We start from the raw sequence: 19,901 nt of genomic DNA, 5'->3' as shown, positions 1-19,901 counted from the left end.
AGGTGGGGCCAGCGTTGTTGATATGGAAAGGGACACATCCAGATCAGAAACTGATTGGGGACCCAAGGAGCTTGGAACGAGCGATCGTGAAAGAGTCTTTTCTGTTTGAATGGAGCCATTTGTGATCTAATTAATGCGTATACAATAAAATGAAAGCAATATATAACACTTACTCTCAAAAGAACAAACTTGACCTGGCCGCCATCTAGATCGACTGCCATAGACATCGGCAAGCTCCTCGTCCTACAATCACCAGATTTTGTCATTGTGTCAGGAGAAGTTCAAATTCAGTAAAAGAACAAAAGGAAACATATATAGTATACGATAAGTGTAATCACGCGGAGAACGCAATCAGTAATTGTGTACTTGTAGTAGTCACTATAGTACTAATGAGCACCAGAAATCAATAAGTTATGTTTTTGTACTTTTTGTTTTTTTACGGGTAACGGCAGGAGCTCTGCCAAATTCATTATAGAGGGGGGAAAATTGTACATGCTGTTACCAGCAGGGAAAGAACAAAGAAGGAAAAGAAAACCAAACAAACAAAGCTAATTACTCGCAGAAAACTAGCCCGAGGGCCTCAATGTCAGCGCGAATGCGCACCAAAATTTCATCAACCGTGGAGTTCTCCTTCTGGAAAATCCGCAGGTTCCTCTCTTTCCATAGGTGCCAAGCCACGTAGGTCGCCGTCGAGACAACTTCCACTGCCAAGGGCTAGACCGAAGATTGATGAAAAACTCTGACCAGGATGACATGAAAAAAAAGGAACCACTGCAACGACGTGAAGATAATATTTTTCATTAAAAGCAATGCTCTTAATGGAGCCATTTGTAGTCTAATTAATGCATATATAATAGAACTAACACAATAAAACATTTACTATCAAGGAGCAAAGTCGACCTCGCCTCCATCTGGATCATCACAGTACTGAACCATCATAGATTGTTGAGCAACACAGTAGTGAGTTCCTCGTCCTACAATCTCACCAAATTTTTACTGTTGTGTCACAAGAAGTTAAAATTTAGTAAAAGACCTGAAAAAACATATAAAGTATAACAATAACATGGAGTACGCAATGTGCTCATTGCGTGCTTATACTAGTCACTAAAGTACTAATGAGAGCACCAGATGAAAATCATAGGCATGCATTTTTGGTTTGTCGGCAGCTCCATGAAGGTTCAGAAACAGAAGTGAAAAGGGCTAATGAAATAAGGTTGGGAAAAAAAGACCACTGAAGTGGGATCACAATCTTTTCCCAGTGTTAGATTCATCTAACAATTGACCTACCAACAAACTAGCCGATAAAGGTGGTTTCCTATTATCTCTTTATTCGGAGCTGATATATGACAACACGTTTGGTACTCTGAAATCTTGAAAAGAAGAGGTGCCTGAATTCAGATCGCAGCAATGTGAGATCATTAGATGGTCGCCTGAAGGTTCTCCGCATCGGCTTGGGTGGGTGGGTAGCGACCCAAATCGATGTTTCATGACGCAAAGTATTGCAAGAACTGATTGGATATAAATATCTATGGTGAGTTTATGGAGGCTTACAGATATTCCGCTCACGCGCAGTTCCAAGTTCCAACTCTGCCGGAGTCCATCCGTCCTCTGGCTGGACGTAGATCTGCCATATAAGACCTCTCCCGACTCCCGCCATTGATAGGTACGCCGGCCAGAAGGTCTCGCACGAGTCGCGACGCCGCTGACCTCTCCGGTAAACTGTAGTCTCACTGCTTGGTCGCCTGACGTGGGTAGCAGGGAACTAGCTAGGGATTTAACTGCACGATGCAGAGGAACGTCGGCGGCGGCGTCGTGATGCTTCGCGAGGTGGAGGCCGAATGGGATGGAGGAGGACGAGGAGGAAAGGGATCTGCTAAATAGAGTAGTAGTGGTAATCCTACAATTATGGAACGGGAGCGCTAGAAGGACGATATCCACGGGGTATCGACGAAATCTTCGCAGAAGAGAAAGTTTTATGATGACTCACCGTTCGATCTAGCCCGACTGCAGCGTCCGATCTGTTCCTTTATATCTGTTTTTCTTTTCTTTTTTGAGAATATTGCCATTAATTCATTCATCACAAGTTGCAGAAGAACGACTTTCAAAAAAAAAGTTGCAGAACAACGCACACAAATGGAATCGCTCGGAAAGGGCAAAGGAAGGATCACGAAGCGGTGGGCAAGCTCACATGGGCACGTGGATCACGGGAGGCGGTCTGCGGCAACGTGAAATCAGTTGGTTTACAAAAGGCATTTTCCAAAATTTGCTTACGGGTGCTTGGATAAATCACCTAGTACAAAGTTTCGTAAGGATCGGGCGCTGCTAGGAGTAAGCCGACTGATTTAAGCTCGTCAGCCGTTCGATTCAGGCCCCCACAGCCGTTGGATTGGTCTTTCTTACACAACGCATGCCGCAGCTTCGTCCTCCTCCTGTGGCGAAAATTCCCCACGCTCTCGATCCTCTTCCACGCACACGGGAGCCCTACCTACGGCGGCGAGTGAGGAAGTCCTGGATTAGGGGGTGTCCGGACAGCCGGACTATGTACCTTGGCCGAACTGTTGGACTATGAAGATACAAGATTCAAGACTTCGTTTCGTGTCCGGATGGGACTCTCCTTTGCGTGTAAGGGAAGCTTGGCGATTCGGATGTTAGATCTCCTGCTCTGTAACCGACTCTGTGTAACCCTAGCACCCTCCGGTGTCTATATAAACCGGAGGGTTTAGTCCTTCGGGCAACAACAATCATACCATAGGCTAGCTTCTAGGGTTTAGCCTCTACGATCTCGTGTTAGATCAACTCTTGTAATACTCATATCATCAAGATCAATCAAGCAGGAAGTAGGGTATTTCCTCCATCGAGAGGGCCCGAACCTGGGTAAAATATCGTATCCCCTGCCTCATGTTACCATCCGCCTTAGACGCACAGTTCGCGACCCCCTACTCGAGATCCGCCGGTTTTGACACCGACATTGGTGCTTTCATTGAGAGTCCCTCTGTGTCATCGTTGTAAGGCTCGATGGCTCCCTCAACCTTCAACAACGCAGTCCAGGGCGAGACTTTTTCTCCCCGGACAGATCTTTGTGTTCGACGGCTTCGCGTTGCGGGCCAACTCGCTTGGCCATCTGGAGCAGATCGACAGCTACGCCCCCGGCCATCGGGTCAGGTTCGGCAACTTGAATTACACGGCCGATATCCGCGAAGACTTGATCTTTGACGGATTTGGGCCCATATCAGGAGCACCGAACAGTCACGACGAGCACGACTTAAATCTGTTGTCGGACAGTATGCGGGATATCGCCCCTGCAGCTGCTCCGGGCCTAAATCCGGGGCAGATCGCGTCGTCCGAGGACGGGTGGATGGACCCCGCCACGGAGGCCGCATACTCTTCGGCGGTAGAGCCGAACACAGACTCCGCCGTTAAGGGAATCTGCGTCACCGGACCCCCGGACCTGTGTCCGGATGTGGGTTCCGAACCGCGCACGCCCGGGCCCATCGAGTCCGATTGGGCTCCAGTAATGGAGTTTACCGCCGCGGATATCTTTCAGCACTCCCCCTTTGGTGATGTGCTAAATTCATTAAGGTCTCTCTCTCTCTCTGATAGGAGATTCCTGGCCGAACTATGTCCGGCTCGAGTGGGAAGTAGGCGACGAAGAAATTCGTTACCCACCCACCACCCATTTAATAGCCATTGTCGATGATTTGACCGACGTGCTTGACTCCGACTCCGAAGACATCGACGGTACAAACGACGATGCGGGAAAAGAACAGGAATCACCGCCCACAGGGTGCTGCGCAGCCACCTCTTCGTATGATATATACATGATGGACACCCCCAAATAAAACAATGGCGATGAGGCAATAGAAGATAACCCCTTAGGGAAGAAACCAAAGCATGGGCGTCATCGGCGCCGCTCTAAGCCCCGCCATAGCAATATCTGCACAGGAGAAGAAAGCAACCCAGATGGTGCCGAAGAGGAATACAATCCTGATCAACCTACCTTTGAACAGGCCGAACAGGAACACGGGCAGGTCAGCCCAGAGGAACAGGCGACGGACAGATACGTGGAGGATGACAACTATATGCCTCCCTCCGAAGACGAGGTGAGCCTCGGCGACGATGAATTCGGCGTACCCGAAGATCCAATAGAGCAGGAGCACTTTAAGCGTGGGCTTATATCCACTGCAAGAAGCCTGAAAAAGAAGCAGCAGCAACTCCAAACTGATCAAGATCTGCTCGCAGACAGATGGACCGAGGTCCTGGCGGCCGAGGAATACGGACTTGAGCCCCCCACCAAGGGTTACCCAAAGCACAAGTTGCTACCTCAACTAGAGGAGCAGGCCGTAAAGCCTACCCTACCAGCACAAGACAAGGCTGACCGACCACCTTGTGGCCTGGATAAAATGGCGTATCAGACCGAATACCAGCCCGCACCCCATGTCAGTTTACCACGGCCCGGGGCAATAGAAGGACCTGCGATACATATTGGAAAACAACGCAGGACAACCAAGATCGATCTACGGATCACGGGGGCGCACCACAGCACATGACGATGACCGTCATGCCGGATACACCAATAATAAGTCCGGCCAGGCCGAACATAACCGACCAGACTTAGTCAGACTGCGTCATGACATAGCCTGGCACAGAGGCGCCGCACACCCTCTCTGCTTCACTGATGAAGTAATGGGTCACGAATTCCCAGAAGGGTTCAAACCCGCAAACATCGAATCATACGATGGTGCAACAGACCCCGTGGTATGGATCGAAGATTTACTTCTCCACATTCACATGGCCCGCGGAGATGATCTACATGCAATCAAGTACCTTCCCCTTAAACTCAAAGGACCAGCCCGGCACTGGCTGCATAGCCTATCGGCGAACTCCATCGATAGTTGGGAAAACCTGGAGGACGCGTTCCTCAACAACTTCCAAGGCACCTATAGGCAACCACCGGATGCTGATGACTTAGGTCACATTACCCAACAGCCCGGAGAGTCAGCCAGGAGATTCTGGACTCGGTTCCTACTAATAAACAACCGAATCGCCGACTGTCCGGACACCGAAGCCATAGCAGCCTTCAAACATAGTATCTGGGACGAGGGGCTCGCCCGACACCTCGGCCAAGAGAAACTAAAATCCATGGCGTCCCTAACGACACTCATTACCCACTTTTGTGCGGGCGAAGATAGCTGGCTGGCTCACAGCAACAAGGCAAACACCCCTGGCACATTAGAGGCCAGATATAGCATCCATAAACATCGACGCAACAAATATAAGCGTCCCAAGAATAATGACGCCCGCGAGACGGCAGTCAATGCCGGATTCCGCGGCTCCCAGCCCGGTCAGCGGAGAAAGCCGCTTCAACAAAGCAATTCGGGCCCATCCGGCCTGGACCGCATACTCGACCGCCCATGCCAAATTCATGGTACCCCAGGATCGGCAGCCAATCATACATATAGAGAATGCTGGATCTTCAAACAAGCCGGCCGGTCATACACCGAAAACAATAAAGGGGTCTCAAAGTAATGCAATACAGAGCGAAAGAAATTCCTACGCAAACCAACACGGTGAGCGTTATAAACACCACCCTAGAGGTTGTCTCCGAATCACCGAATGATCACCATACCGGAGAGTCAGTCTTCGACACTATCCCCCTATACAGTAACTATTACGTACTGCCAGGGCGAACCACATTGGTTCGATTCAACGTGGTACCATACCAGGCCCACGTGACATAGTCACAATTACGGGCACGGCTGAACCCCACTTCGACGCCGAAGAGCATACGACCATTGAATTGTGCCTCCTTACCGAACTTCGATTCGGCAGCCAACCCCCCGGACACCAATAAAGGAGTCTGAACTACTTCATGGCAGGATAGCTCGGCTCGACCAGGCGCCAGTCAAACACCCCGACATAAGTTGGGAAGGGCCACGCCCTGCGGTTCAACCGCTCTATGGCGCATATACGTTCCTCAGCATTTTCTTTGCAGGATCTCTTTTGCGGATAATAGGACTGGCGCCAGGAAATCAGCCTGGACATGCAAAGGGGGAGTCTTTGAACATTTCCCCCGAAGACAATCCGGACATACCTCGGATTCACACACAACTCCCTCCCGCCCGGTCTAAACAGGTTACGCCGTCATACCTCCTTTTTACAACATGAACAGTACCCATACGCATAAACGTATTACTCGAATACAACATGTAGAGTTATATGACGCTTATCCGCTATCATCTCTCATTGACATTTTTAGTCATAACGACATCGGAACATCGTGTTATGTCTTAAAACGCCAAGGGGCTTCATTGTACCCGCACTATGGCAACAAAGTCCGACCACCTTCTCGGTCGCTCGGCACCCCGAACTTATAGCATTATATGCATCAGCTCCGAATCATGTCTTGGGTCATTATTTGGGTGTGCCCGGCTCCCATGTTTTGGTACCTTACGTTCCGCAATATCGGCTAAGGTAGTGCTGGGAGAACTACTGCCATTGTGCCCTGGTCTTTCGGACGAGCACCTCAGTAGAGAAAGCCGAAAACTGACTATCATGATAAGGCGAGAGCTGGTCAGCTGTTCGAGAGGTTGTAAAATCTTTAAGGATTTATTCCGCATAATGCCATAATAAATGTAGAGTGCGACGGATCGGTCTACCGATCAGGTGCTGTTAGAGCCCCTCGTGCGGTCTTCCGAACACCAGGGGTTGCGCCTACCATACTCGAATTCCTATGGCTAAGTGAGAGTGATAAAGCCCTATAGTCTGATTGAATGGTTCGCTGTGGTGAACACCTCCTTTATGGACCCAAGAATGGGGTAAAGAATGTTCAGGTGTATCCCGAACACCCCCGTATTTCCTACGTGGGGGCAGAAGCCGACGACTGGCCAACTCTCAAGATTAACATATAAAACGGCGGCGTAGGAGGAAAAACTTTCATATAAAAGGCAAATAAATAAATAAAGGTGACTTTGTTCCGCCTTACAAAGGACAACATGATTGCCTTCATGGAAATACAGTGTCTTTGGTACATTGCTACGCCACAAGGCGGGCTCCTTTTAGGACACCATCGTAATATAGTTTGGGCTTGCGGTGCTCCTTCCCCTCGAGTGGTCCCTTGGTCATCAGCTTTTCAGCATCCAACTTTCCCCAGTGCACTTTCATGCGGAGAAATGCCATTCGTGCACCTTCTATACAAACCGACCGTTTAATGACGTCAATCGAGGACAGGCACTCACAATTCGCTTCACGAGCCCAAAGTAACTGCTCGAAATAGGCTCGGCGGGCCATAGCCAGACAATCAAATCCTTCATGGCTACTTCGGCCGCTTGGTGCAGTTCGACCAACTGCTTCAGCTGATCGACGAATGGCACCGGATAATTCGGTGCCAAATACTGCGACCAGAAAAGCTTTTCCGCAGTCTTATTCTCCTCAGCTCGATAGAATTGAGCAGCATCAGATATGCTGCATGGAAGATCCGCAAACGCCACTGGAGAAACCGGAAGTCCATTTGTCACCTTGAATTTTTCCTGTATGGCATAAACAATCGCTTTGAATAGGAAAAAGCCTTACCAGCCGCAACCTTCCTCGCCTCCTGAATGTCCTTCAGAGCACCTTGGGCTTCCTCCCGAGCATCAGTTGCAGCTTGGAGAGCTTGGGCGAGGTCTGATTCTTTCAATGATAGACTCTGCTCCAAAGTCTCACTTTTCTGCACGGCCTCCTGAAGCTCTCGTTTAGCTTCACTGACCCTGGCCTCGTGCTTCTCGTGAAGGGCCTATTCCGTAGCTGCCTTATTTTCGGCTAAGGACACAGCCTTCTTCAATGCCTCAATTTCGGCATTCGCGCCTAGAGCGCTCAATATATATACTTTCATTAGGCACACCTACTTAATTGTGCTAAACTTAACAAGGTTTCTACATACCTTTATTGTCCCCCAACTACTTCTTCACCCGGCCAAGTTCTTCTTAGGTCCGCTCCAGACTCTGCTTTAGTCCGGATACTTCCGCAGTATGAGAGGCAGCAGTCGCTGCAGACGCCTGTTTATAAAGGAAGAGATATATGTCATGCACTAAGTCTCCTGTGGAAGGAAATTTGATCCCCTGTCTGGTTCCTTCTTTCACCAGACAGTGTATCAGGGGCTACTATCTATACTATGACAAATCTTCTAAAAACTCCTGAAACTTACCTCCAAGCCTTTTATAAGGCTGATGCAGGATTCATTCAGTCCACTTTCAGCGACCTGAACCTTCTCAATCATCACGCCCATAAGGGCGCGATGTTCATCGACGATAGAAGCACTCTTTAGCGTTGTCCATAAGCTGCCCTGCACCTCTGGTTGGACAGAGGTCGCCGGCGGAGCAGGATCACCTCCTCTAGTCAAGGGGAGCTGCCTGTCTAATCCCGGAGCCTCAAAGGTCTCCGGGACTGCGTCCGGTTGTGGGCTGAATCCAAGATCGCCCCCACCATCGACACTCAGGGGAGCCGCCGCTCCCGTATATCCGGCCCCTGAGGTACTCCCCTCCTGTTCTAGCTCCTTTTGGGACGACGCCTCGGTGTCATGCCCGAGCTTCGGGGAAAGGGCCTTCGGAGGTGTCTCTCTCTCTAGGGCATTTAAGCTCATGAGCCCTCCGATGAGGACCGTTCAGCGCGAGACCTGGCCAGGCTGCAAAAAGTATGGCACCAATTAATTTATTGTGCCTCAGTAATCCTGGATGCGTAGATGTGTTCAGATTTTGTGCACTTACGAGTTTTCCAGGGGCTGGGCCCTGGGATCCTACTCCGCGCTGCTCTCGGTAGCCGTAGTGGACGCCTCTAGCAGGAAGGTCTTTCCCCTCTTAGGCAATTCGGCCTCCAGAGATGAGGAGGCCGTCCTTTTCTTTCCTCCCCCCGTGGGGGACTCGTCTTCTTCCTCCTCCTCTTCCTCTTCAGAGGAGAGATGGCTATTGGAGTCTTCAGATTTTGTGTCCGAAGCACCACGACGACGGAGGCCGCTCCTGGTCTCCTTGGCCTCTTTATGGGCCTCTTTCTTTGGCGCCTCATAAGGCGTCGGGACCAGCATCTTCGTCAGAAGTGGTCCGGCTGGTTCTTCTGGCACGGGGGCTGGACAGTGTATCCGCCCCGCCTTCGTCGTCCATCCCTAAGATAATTGCGGAAGCGTGTTAGGGCATCTTCCTCGAAATATGACAATGAAACATATGGATGGACAAAATATAATGACTACTTACCGGACTTGCGGGGCGGGACAGTTGGTACCCGCGGTCCGCGGTGGAGTCCGGTCACGGTTTGCCGGACTTAAAAAGCACCTTCCAGATGTCCTTGTGCGAGGAGCCATAAAGCTCTTGCAGGGTCTGGTGCTCGGCCCGGTCATACTCCCACAAATTGCAGGCTCGATGCTGACAGGGAAGAACCAGGCAGACCAGCATCATCTGGACTACATCAATAAGCTTGAAGGCCTTGTCTTCCATACCTTTGATGCGTGTCTGGATCACCGACAGTTCGTTAGATGAAGACCAGTTCAAGTCCTTCTTGGGCCAGGACGTAAGCCGCAAAGGGGCTCCAGATCGGAACTTAGGAGCGGCGGCCCACTTCTTGCCGCGTGGCTAAGTGATATAGAACCACTGCTGCTGCCACTCCTTGACGGAATCATTGAAAGTACCCGTCGGCCATGTGACCTTGGGCATCCTGCTCACCATGGTGCCTCCGCACTCGGCGTGCTCGCCGTTCACCACCTTGGGCTTCACATTGAAGATCTTCAGCCATAAGCCGAAGTGTGGCATGAGGCGGAGAAAGGCCTCGCACACGACGATAAATGTCGAGATGTTGAGGAAGGAATTGGGGGATAGATCATGAAAATCAATCCCGTAATAATACATGACGCCGCGAACAAATGGGTGAAGGGGAAACCCGAGCCCGCGAACAAAATGAGGGAGGAATACGACCCTCTCGTGGGACTCTGGGGTAGGGACAATCTGTCCCGCCGTCGGAAGGCGGTGGCCGATCTTCTGGGCCAGGTATTCGGCCTCCCGAAGCTTTTTGATATCCTTCTCCTGGACGGTAGAGGCCATTGCTACCTCTTGAGCACTGTGTTGGATTTCCCCGAAGAGGAGAGGATGATGCAGTAAAGTAGCGTAAGTATTTCCCTAAGTTTTTGAGAACCAAGGTATCAATCCAGTAGGAGACCACGCACAAGTCCCTCGTACCTACACAAAACGATAGCAACTCGCAACCAACGCTTAGGGGTTGTCAATCCCTTCATGGTCACTTATGAGAGTGAGATCTAATAGAGATAATATTTTTGGTATTTTTGATAGAAAGATGCAAAGTAAAAAGTAAAGGCAAAGTAAAAACAAAGCAAGTAAATAACGTGATATAGATTGATATGATGAGAATAGACCCGGGTGCCATAGGTTTCACTAGTGGCTTCTCTCAAGAGCATAAGTATTCTACGGTGGGTGAACAAATTACTGTTGAGCAATTGACAGAATTGAGCATAGTTATGAGTATATCTAGGCAATGATCATGTATATAGGCATCACGTCCAAAACAAGTAGATCGAAACGATTCTGCATCTACTACTATTACTCCACTCATCGACCGCTATCCAGCATGCATCTAGAGTATTAAGTAAAAACAGAGTAACGCCGTAAGCAAGATGACATGATGTAGAGGGATAAATTCATGCAATATGATAAAAACCCCATCTTGTTATCCTCGATGGCAACAATACAATACGTGCCTTGCAACTCTTTCTATCACTGAGTAAGGACACCGCAAGATTGAACCCAAAGCTAAGCACTTCTCCCATTGCAAGAACTACCAATCTAGTTGGCCAAACCAAATAAGATAATTCTAAGAGACTTGCAAAGATAACTCAATCATACATAAAAGAATTCAGAGAAGAATCAAATATTTTCCATAGATAATACTGGATCATAAACCCACAATTCATCGGTCTCAACAAACACACCGCAAAAAGAAGATTACATCAAATAGATCTCCAAGAGAGAGGGGGAGAACATTGTATTGAGATCCAAAAAGAGAGAAGAAGCCATCTAGCTACTAGCTATGGACCCGAAGGTTTGAAGTAAACTACTCACACTTCATCGAAGGGGCTATGGTGATGATGTAGAAGCCCTCCATGGTGGATGCCCCCTCCGGCGGAGCTCCGGAACAGGCCCCAAGATGGGATCTCGTGGATACAGAAAGTTGCGGCGGTGGAATTAGGTTTTTGGCTCCCCTTCTGATCGTTCGGGGATACGTAGGTATATATAGGAGGAAGGAGTACGTCGGTGGAGCTCCGAGGGGCCCACGAGGCAGGGGGGCGTGCCCAGGGGGGCGCGCCCTCCACCCTTGTGACCGCCTCTAGCGCTTCTTGGAGTAGGGTCCAAGTCTCCTGGGTCACGTTCGGTTGGAAAATCACGATCTCGAAGGTTTCATTCCGTTTGGACTCCGTTTGATATTCTCTTTATTCGAAATACTGAAAAAGGCAAAAAAACAGCAATTCTGGGCTGGGCCTCCGGTTAATAGGTTAGTCCCAAAAATAATATAAAAGTGGAAAATAAAGCCCAATATTGTCCAAAACAGTAGATAAAGTAGCATGGAGCAATCAAAAATTATAGATACGTTGGAGACGTATCAAGTATCCCCAAGCTTAATTCTTGCTCGTCCTCGAGTAGGTAAATGGTAAAAAAGAATTTTTGATGCAGAGTGATACTTTGGCATAATTTCAATGTAAATCTTCTTAACTGTGATATGAATATTCAGATCCAAAAGATTCAAGACAAAAGTTCATATTAACATAAAAATAATAATACTTCAAGCATACTAATAAAAGCAATCATGTCTTCTCAAAATAGCATGGCAAAAGAAGGTTCATCCCTACAAAATCATATAGTTAGGCTATGCTTCATTCTCGTCACACAAAGATGTTCCCAACTTCTATACCCTCGATGACAAGCCAAGCAATTGTTTCATACTTAAATAATCTCAAACTTTTTCAACCTTCACGCAATACATGAGCGTGAGCCATGGATATAGCACTATGGGTGGAATAGAATATGATGATGGGGATTGTGTGGAGAAGACAAAAAAGGAGAAAGTCTCACGTTGACGAGGCTAATCAACGGGCTATGGAGATGCCCATCAATTGATATCAACATGAGGAGTAGGGATTGCCATGCAACGGATGCACTAGAGCTATGAATGCTTAACAAAAGAAAACTAGTGGGTGTGCATTCAACTTGCTTGCTCACGAAGACCTAGGGCATTTTGAGGAAGCCCATCGTAGGAATATACAAGCCAAGTTCCATAATGAAAAATTCCTACTAGTATATGAAAGTGATAACACATGAGACTCACTACATGAAAAGCATGGTGCTACTTTGAAGCACAATATATGAGACTCACTACATGAAAAGCATGGTGCTACTTTGAAGCACAATATATGAGACTCACTATGAAGAACGAGATGCTACTTTGAAGCACAAGTGTGGAAAAAGAGATAGTAGCATTGCCCTTTTTCTTTTTTTCGGGCCTTTCTTTTTTTTTGCCTTTTTTTATTTGGGCAATGCTCTAATAATGATGATCATCACACTTCTATAAATTACAACACAAGGATTACAACTCGAAACTTAGAACAAGATATGACTCTATATGAATGCCTCCGGCGGTGTACGGGGATGGTGCAATGAATCAAGAGTGACATGTATAAAAATAATGCTTGGTGGCTTTGCCACAAATACGATGTCAACTACAAGATCATGCAATGGCAATATGACAAAAGTAATGCATGTCATGATGATGATGGTGGAAGTTGCATGGCAATATATCTCGGAATGGCTATGGAAATGCCATAATAGGTAGGTATGGTGGCTGTTTTGAGGAAGATATAAGGAGGTTTATGTGTGATAGAGCGTATAGTATCACGGGGTTTGGATGCACCGGCGAAGTTTGCACCAACTCTCAAGGTGAGAAAGGGCAATGCACGGTACCGAAGAGGCTAGCAATGGCGGAAAGATGAGAGTGCGTATAATCCATGGACTCAACATTAGTCAAAAGAACTCATATACTTATTGCAAAAATTTAGAAGTCATCAAGAATTCAAGTACTACGCATGCTCCTAGGGGGATAGATTGGTAGGAAAAGACCATCGCTCGTCCCTGACCGCCACTCATAAGGATGCACAAGCCAGGTACACTTCATGTTTCAAATTTGTTACATACTTTAACCATACGTGCATGCTACGGGATTTGCAAACTTCAACACAAGTATTTCTCAAACTCATAATCACCCAACTAGCACGACTATGATATTATCACCTCCATATCTCAAAACAATTATCAAGCATCAAACTTATCTTAGTATTCAACGCACTCAAAAGAAAGTTTCACATATCTTGAACACCAAGTATATTAACATTAAGCAAATTACCATGCTATTAACGACTCTCAAAATAATCTAAGTGAAGCATGAGAGATCAAGTTTCTTTAAAACAAATCCACCACCATGCTCTAAAAGATCTAACTGATGTACCAGAGCAAAAATTATCACGCTCAAAAGATATAAGTGAAGCACTATGAGCAAAACTAGCAAGCTCAAAAGATATAAGCGAAGCACATAGATTATTCTAACAAATTTCAATTCATGTATGGCTCTCTCAAAAGGTGTGTACAGCAAGGATGATTGTGGTAAACTAACAAGCAAAGATGCAAATAATACAAGACGCTCCAAGCAAAACACATATCATGTTGGTGAATAAAAATATAGCTCCAAGTAAATTACCGATGGAAGTGGACGAAAGAGGGGATGCCTTCCGGGGCATCCCCAAGCTTTGACTTTTTGGTGTCCTTGGATTATATTGGGGGTGCCATGGCATCCCCAAGCTTAGGCTCTTGCCACTCCTTGTTCCATAATCCATCAAAAGAATTCACCCAAAACTTGAAAACTTCACAACACAAAACTCAATAGAAATCTCGTGAGCTCCGTTAGAGAAAGAAAACAAAATACTACTTCAAGGTACTGTAATGAACTCATTATTTATTTGAATTGGTGTTAAAACTACTGTATTACAACTTCTCTATGGTTTATAAACTATTTTACTAGCCATAGATTCATCAAAATAAGCAAACAACACACACAAAACAGAATCTGTCAAAAACAGAACAGTCTGTAGTAATCTGTAACTAACGCAAACTTCTGGAACTCTAAAAATTCCAACCAAAATAGGACGTACTGGACAATTTGTTTATTGATCAGAAGCAAAAAGAATCAATGCAAAAGCACGTTCCTGTGATTTATTGAATTTTTTCTTGTGAGCGCGAAGTTTCTGTTTTTCAGCAGAATCAAATCAACTATCATCATAGCTTATCCTATAGGTTCTACTTGGCACAAACACTACTTAAAACATAAAACCACATACAAACAGAAGGTAGATGGATTATTTATTCCTAAACATAAGCAAAAACAAAAAACTAAAAATAAAATTGGGTTGCCTCCCAACAAGCGCTATCGTTTAACGCCCCTAGCTAGGCATTGATATTTCAATGATGCTCACAAGAAAGACAAGAATTGAAGCACAAAGAGAGCATCATAAAACATGTGATAAACACATATAAGTCTAACATACTTCCTATGAATAGGCATATTATAGGCAAACAAAGTATCAAGGCAAGCAAAAACTAGCATATGCAAGGAGGCGGAAAGAAACAATAGCAATCTTAACATAACAAGAGGTAATTTATTATCATGAAAATTTCTACGACCATATTTTCCTCTCTCATATTAATTACATGTGGGATCATAAGCAAATTCAACAAAATAGCTATCACATAAAATATTTTCAACATGATCCACATGCATGCAAAGTTGACACTCTTCCGAAATAGTGGGATTAACATTAACTAAAGTCATGACCTCTCCAAACCCACTTTTATCAAAAAAATCATAAGATTGAATATTCTCCAAATTATATGTGGGATCTAAAGTTAACACTCTTCCAAACCCACTTTCAATATTATTGCAAACAATATTATCAATCTCATATTCATCATAGGGATTAAATAAATTTTCAAGATCAAAACAAGAATCTCCCCAATCATGATCATTGCAACAAGTAGTAGACATAGCAAAACTAGCATCCCCAAGATTAGGGTTTTGCATATTATTAGCATGATTGACATCAAGAGAATTTATAGTAAAATCATTGCAATCATGCTTTTCATCGAAGGAACTACCAAGTATGGGTGCAATAGCAACGATCTCATGTTTAACATAAGGAACTATAGCAATTTCATCTTCATAAATATTGGCATCATGGCCATAAGAATAGCAAGCATCATGTTCATCAAGGGATATTTCAATCAAATCATCGGAATCTTCATTGTCTATAGATTCATGCATATCATTATTTCCTTCCAAAGCAGCGGTCATTCTCTCAATAAATTCTTTGACATAGACATTATGAGCATAGTTTTGATAGCAATATTTAAGTATGTCAAAATTTTCAGATTCGTAGAGAGTAATATTATACTTTTCAATCAAAGACGCAACTTCATAAGCACCCTTAAAAGCAACAAATTCTTCAATTTGTTCGATATCATAGTAACTATAAACACCCTTTGCATAAGAAGATAAGATTTCATTTTCATTAAACTCACATAGGTAAGGAAGGTGTTTTTTAGGGTTCTTAGAGCAACAAGTAAAATCATAAATTTCACAAAGATTCCAAGCATAACACAGCAATCTGTTTATTTGACTCCATAAGAGTCTCCCTTTTTTAGACAAACGGTGACGCACATAATGAGCATGCTCATCTAAAGATTTCCCATCAACTAGGCTAGTTGGGGTTTCAGCACGAGCGCATAAGGATCGAAGATGATCCAAGTAGAACACTTTAAGTGGATCCATAACAATAGATTTTTAGCAAGCAAAGATGCAAGCACATAGAAGGCACATGGAGACACAAGCAAACAAACGGACAAGGAAAAGGCAACGGAAAGAGAGGAGGAGATTGGGAAAGAGAGGGCAAAAAAAACGGCAAGGGTGAAGTGGGGGAGAGGAAAACGAGAGGCAAATGGCAAATAATGTAATGCGAGAGATAGGGATTGTGATGGGTACTTGGTATGTTGACTTTTGCGTAGGCCTCCCCGGCAACGGCGCCAGAAATTCTTCTTGCTACCTCTTGAGCACTGCGTTGGATTTCCCCGAAGAGGAGAGGATGATGCAGTAAAGTAGCGTAAGTATTTCCCTCGGTTTTTGAGAACCAAGGTATCAATCCAGTAGGAGACCACACACAAGTCCCTCGTACCTACACAAAACGATAGCAACTCGCAACCAACACTTAGGGGTTGTCAATCCCTTCACGGTCACTTACGAGAGTGAGATCTGATAGAGATAATATTTTTGGTATTTTTGATAGAAAGATGCAAACTAAAAAGTAAAGGCAAAGTAAAAACAAAGCTAGTAAATAACGTGATATAGATTGATATGATGAGAATAGACCCGGGGGCCATAGGTTTCACTAGTGGCTTCTCTCAAGAGCATAAGTATTCTACGGTGGGTGAACAAATTACTGTTGAGCAATTGACAAAATTGAGCATAGTTATGAGTATATCTAGGCAATGATCATGTATACAGGCATCACGTCAAAAACAAGTAGATCGAAACGATTCTGCATCTACTACTATTACTCCACTCATCGACCGCTATCTAGCATGCATCTAGAGTATTAAGTAAAAACAGAGTAACGCCGTAAGCAAGATGACATGATGTAGAGGGATAAATTCATGCAATATGATAAAAAAAACCATCTTGTTATCCTCGATGGCAACAATACAATACGTGCCTTGCAACTCTTTCTGTCACTGAGTAAGGACACCGCAAGATTGAACCCAAAGCTAAGCACTTGTCCCATTGTAAGAACTACCAATCTAGTTGGCTAAACCAAATAAGATAATTCGAAGAGACTTGCAAAGATAACTCAATCATACATAAAAAAAATCAGAGAAGAATCAAATATTTTCCATAGATAATACTGGATCATAAACCCACAATTCATCGATCTCAACAAACACACCGCAAAAAGAAGATTACATCAAATAGATCTTCACGAGAGAGGGGGAGAACATTGTATTGACATCCAAAAAGAGAGAAGAAGCCATCTAGCTACTAGCTATGGACCCAAAGGTCTGAAGTAAACTACTCACACTTCATCGGAGGGGCTATGGTGATGATGTAGAAGCCCTCCGTGGTGGATGCCCCCTCCGGCGGAGCTCCGGAACAGGCCCCAAGATGGGATCTCATGGATACAAAAAGTTGCAGCGGTGGAATTAGGTTTTTAGCTCCCCTTCTGATCGTTCGGGGATACGTAGGTATATATAGGAGGAAGGAGTATGTCGGTGGAGCTCCGAGGGGCCCACGAGGCAGGGGGGCGCGCCTAGGGGGGCGTGCCCTCCACCCTCGTGACCGCCTCTGGCGCTTCTTGGAGTAGGGTCCAAGTCTCCTGGGTCACGTTCGGTTGGAAAATCACGATCCCGAAGGTTTCATTCCGTTTGGACTCCGTTTGATATTCTGTTTCTTCGAAATACTGAAAAAGGCAAAAAAACAGCAATTCTGGGTTGGGCCTCTGGTTAATAGGTTAGTCCCAAAAATAATATAAAAATGGAAAATAAAGCCCAATATTGTCCAAAACAGTAGATAAAGTAGCATGGAGCAATCAAAAATTATAGATACGTTGGAGACGTATCAGCCATCCACTTGCCTCCTGCTCCAGATCCGAACATTTTTGGAGAACCTTTCTTGGTGGAGAAGATGAACGCTCGAGCGCTAGGGCTCAAGTGAAGGAGAATGGACGAGCGGAAGGAGAAGGCGTGGGTGAAAAGGAAGAGGCCTTTCCTCTTTATAGAGGCAATGAAACTTTGCGCCCCCCGCTTGCCTGATGAAACCTGCTCGTTCCCCACTCACCGCGATTGGTGGTGCGGTTGGGTTACCCACGCCCGTATTGACGAGAATCCCGTGATAAGTGGGGCACGATCTCTGCTTCGACAAGACGTGCCAAGGAAACCGCCTCACAATATGCGCAGTAGCTGGTTGTAAAAAATAGTTCGAACAATGACTCGACTATGGTGTGATGTCACGATGTCAGCAGATTTGATTTGTGAAATATTTATCTCTCTACGGTGGTATGTGAAATTTGTCTTGCAGAGCCGGACACGATCCTTGTGTTCGGAATTTATCTTGAAGTATTCGGAGATGGAACCCGCCTTGCAATGCCGAAGACAATCTGCGTGTCGGACTCATCGTCATTGAATCCTGTTTCAGGGGCTACTGAGGGAGTCCTGGATTAGGGGGTGTCCTGACAGCCGGACTATGTACCTTGGCCGGACTGTTGGACTATGAAGATACAATATTGAAGACTTCGTCCCGTGTCCGGATGGGACTCTCCTTTACGTGGAAGGCAAGCTTGGCGATTCAGATGCTAGATCTCCTTCTCTGTAACCGACTCTGTGTAACCCTAGCCCCCTCTGGTGTCTATATAAACCGGAGGGTTTAGTCCGTAGGAAAACAACAATCATACCATAGGCTAGCTTCTAGGGTTTAGCCTCTACGATCTCGTGGTAGATCAACTCTTGTAATACTTGCTACGTATTGAGCTTGCGTTGGTTTTCCTCAAAGAGGAGAGGGTGATGCAGCAAGTGTAGCATAAGTATTTCCCTCAGTTTTGAGAACCAAGGTATCAATCCAATATGAGGCTCCTCAAAAGTCCCACGCACCTACACAAACAAACTGAGAACTCGCAACCAACGCAATAAATGGGTTGTCAATCCCTTCACGGCCACTTGCGAAAGTGAGATCTAATAAAGATAGTATGATAAGATAAGTATATTTTTGGTATTTTATAATATAGATGCAAAAAGTAAAGATGCAAATAAAAGTAGATTGAAAGCAAATATGATAAGAGATAGACCCGGGGGCCATAGGTTTCACTAGTGGCTTCTCTCAAGATAGCATAAGTATTACGGTGGGTGAACAAATTACTGTCGAGCAATTGATAGAAAAGCGCATAGTTATGAGATTATCTAGGCATGATCATGTATATAGGCATCACGTCCATAACAAGTAGACGAACTCCTGCCTGCATCTAGTACTATTACTCCACACATCGACTGACTCCTGCCTGCATCTAGAGTATTAAGTTCATAAGAACAGAGTAACGCATTAAGCAAGATGACATGATGTAGAGGGATAAACTCAAGCAATATGATATAAACCCCATCTTGTTATCCTCGATGGCAACAATACAATACGTGCCTTGCAACCCTTTCTGTCACTGGGTAAGGACACCGCAAGATTGAACCCAAAGCTAAGCACTTCTCCCATGGCAAGAAAGACCAATCTAGTAGGCCAAACCAAACTGATAATTCGAAGAGACTTGCAAAGATAACTCAATCATACATAAAAGAATTCAGAGAAGATTCAAATATTATTCATAGATAAACTTGATCATAAACCCACAATTCATCGGATCTCGACAAACACACCGCAAAAAGAGTTTACATCGAATAGATCTCCACAAGAGAGGGGGAGAACATTGTATTGAGATCCAAAAAGAGAGAAGAAGCCATCTAGCTAATAACTATGGACCCGTAGGTCTGTGGTAAACTACTCACAACTCATCGGAGGGGCAAGGATGTAGATGTAGAAGCCCTCCATGGTTGATTCCCCCTCCGGTAGAGTGCCAGCGAAGGCTCCAAGATGAGATCTCACGTATACAGAAGGTTACAACGGTGGAAATTGTGTTTCGTGGTGCTCCTAGATGCTTTCGGGGTACGTAGGTATATATAGGAGGAAGAAGTACGTCGGTGGCCATCCGAGGGGCCCACGAGATAGGGGGCGTGCCCTACAGGGGG

The 19,901-nt window shown here is 45.5% G+C and overlaps 1 protein-coding gene across 10 annotated transcripts in view; it reads right to left on the bottom strand.

The window, feature by feature from the left end:
• Positions 1-2,060, bottom strand: part of LOC123069014 (uncharacterized) — a 12,807-nt gene extending 10,747 nt beyond the window's left edge. For 2 of the 10 annotated variants that reach the window (XM_044491737.1, XM_044491734.1), the window contains exons 1-3: positions 1,552-2,057; positions 901-996; positions 174-243 (exon numbers count right to left, since the gene is read on the bottom strand). The gene's annotated coding sequence lies outside the window, so the exon portion shown is untranslated. Of the gene's footprint in view, positions 1-173; positions 244-603; positions 997-1,551 lie in introns of all 10 variants that reach the window. The other 8 variants (XM_044491735.1, XM_044491738.1, XM_044491739.1 and 5 more) reach the window with 8 other exon arrangements.
• Positions 2,061-19,901: the final 17,841 nt, after the last annotated feature.

The sequence above is a fragment of the Triticum aestivum genome, chromosome 3B (assembly GCF_018294505.1).
Source record: "Triticum aestivum cultivar Chinese Spring chromosome 3B, IWGSC CS RefSeq v2.1, whole genome shotgun sequence".
Taxonomy (NCBI): Eukaryota; Viridiplantae; Streptophyta; class Magnoliopsida; order Poales; family Poaceae; genus Triticum; species Triticum aestivum.
This window is presented reverse-complemented; position numbering and strand designations above follow the sequence as displayed.